The following is a 2,255-nucleotide window of genomic DNA, read 5'->3' on the forward strand; positions in this document are numbered from 1 at the left end:
TTCGTGTTGAAGCGACAATACACAGAGGCTGCTGCCACGATTCATAACTCCAGTGTTTTCACAGTTTCTGCTGTCATCGAGCGAGATGTGCGCATGTCTACTTGTGCCCGCGTGACACCGTGCTGGTTAATTTAACAAGATCTTGGATTGTAGCGCGAAGTGACACGGACAGAGACTAGAAGCAAACAGGACGAGCGCTCGTGTTGTCTGCTTCTAGTCTCTGTCCGTGTCACTTCGCGCTACAATCCAAGATCATGTTACCGTACCAACTCACCCAACTTTCTATCCTTCCGGTTAATTTAGTTAAAACACGTTGACGGGCTAGCTGGTTTGAATCCATGATAGAATGTGTAAACGCGACTGAACATATGCGAGAAGAAAAGGGGTTAGCCGAGGGACCACAAAGACGTAGAAAGACGCCGACACATAAAGGCAGCACTGTCTCTGTGTGTCTGTTTCTTTCTACGTCCTCGTTGAGTCACGCTCACATATTCTATCATTGCTAATTTAGTTAGTAAGCGAATGTTAACAAGTTTATACGGCCGATAAAACTACTATCCTCACTTCGTACAGCTGTCTACAAATTTGTTTTCGCAATCGGTGCTTCGCCTTCCGAGCGGAACTGCGAATTTTTTCTTCACCAAGACAACAGGAGATGCCCACAGGATTTTCGACGGCTGGATGATGTCGCGCAGCATTTCGTCGACTTGTTGCCTTATGGCTTCACGCTCTCACGTCGAAACTCGGTAAGGGCTCTGGCGAAGTCGTCGAGCACTTTCTTCGGTTATTATGCGATCCTTTGCAACTGGTTTTGGTGGAAACCTCGATGACGTCGAAAAGCAGCGTTTGTATCGTCGGACAAGACTTCTGAGCTGTTGCTGCTTACTCATGGGGAGACTTGAATATATGCTGAAGTCTGGTTTGGGAACTATGGTCGTCGGGGTTTATTCGGCAGAGTCCGAGAGGACAAAGGCATTGCCGGTTTCCACAATTTCCTCGATGTACGCGATTGTCATGCCCTTGCTGAAGTGCTTGAACTCGCGGCTGAACTTTGTCAGCATCACTATCGCTTTTCCTCCGTGAAGTCGAGCGATCCCTCTAGAGACCCAAATTTCACGGTCGAGCAGTAGACGTTGGTCGCCCTCGATGACGCCTTCTAGTCTGCGGGTGTTTCGGTGCCGACGGAAATGAAAATGCTGCAGCTAGGCGGGATGCTGGCTTGGTCCTCATGTACAGTCAAGTCACGCTGACTGGAAGGCATCTCCGGTGGTATCGCTTAGTCTGTGGACGGCGTTATTGACTTCGACCTCAGGTCGATGATTGCACCGTGTTGGTTCAGGAAGTCCCCCCCCCCCCATGCCGAGAATTACAACACAGACCTCACTTTATATTTGTGTATAGAGGGGCTGGCGCGCAGCGCCGAGCCCCTCTACCAAAAATCACATGCCGCATCTACTGTGGTTGGGGGTGGCGCCGTGCTTCAGGCGACCGCAGTGCAATGGTAAGGCCTCGGCACGGGGCGCCCACCTAAATGATCACCGGAAGCCCACCACCAGTTAAGTAAGTATTTCGTCTCGCGAACACTGTTGGAAGACAACGAACGTGGCAGGGTAAGTCCGGTGATGAACTGTATTTCTTACCGTGCAGGTTCCCGTCGGCGTTATGAGGTGTCCTCCACCGTCCCACGTAGTGCTGACTCTTTTCAAATTGGCAGCGAATAATTCACTGATAACGGACAGTCGGCTCCAGTGTCTACAAGCGCGGTGCTTTCGTGGCCGTCGAGAAGCATGTCGACGTCTGTGGCCCTCTGCCTTCCGTCTTGCAGTTAGGTCTTGGTGTTGGATCACGGCTGCGTTGCGTTGTCCTGTGGCTGGTACGTGGCGTCGTCATGTCTTCTTTTGTCGGCGTATTCTTGTCTTCCAGGCTTCGTCGGCATGGCGGCGTGTAGTTGCTGCATCGTCAAAATGGATCTTGAAGCATCATCGGCGGTGGCAGAGGATCTTCGTCATTTCGACCTACAGCAACCGCACCTCCAACGGTTGCTGCTTTTAGTTTTCCGAATAGGGGCTTACGGACCGGGCTGGGCCAGTATGATCGGTGAAAGGGACTGTCATCGAGGGCTCCACTGAATGGTGGCAAGGTAGTCGGCGAGATCACGAGGGCGTTCGTCTAACTGCGGGCGCGGAGCGTTCACGGCGAAACCTCGTAGCCCCATTTCGCGGTACGGGCACCGGCGGTACACGTGGCCAGCTTCT

At 52.2% G+C, this 2,255-nt stretch overlaps 1 non-coding gene across 1 annotated transcript; it reads right to left on the reverse strand.

The window, feature by feature from the left end:
- Positions 1 to 1,400: 1,400 nt before the first annotated feature.
- On the reverse strand, positions 1,401 to 1,564 carry LOC142583857 (U1 spliceosomal RNA). The gene has a single exon (XR_012828678.1). It is a non-coding gene; the product is annotated as a U1 spliceosomal RNA (small nuclear RNA).
- Between the last annotated feature and the right edge of the window lie 691 nt (positions 1,565 to 2,255).

Source organism: Dermacentor variabilis, chromosome 5 (genome assembly GCF_050947875.1).
Source record: "Dermacentor variabilis isolate Ectoservices chromosome 5, ASM5094787v1, whole genome shotgun sequence".
NCBI lineage: Eukaryota > Metazoa > Arthropoda > Arachnida > Ixodida > Ixodidae > Dermacentor > Dermacentor variabilis.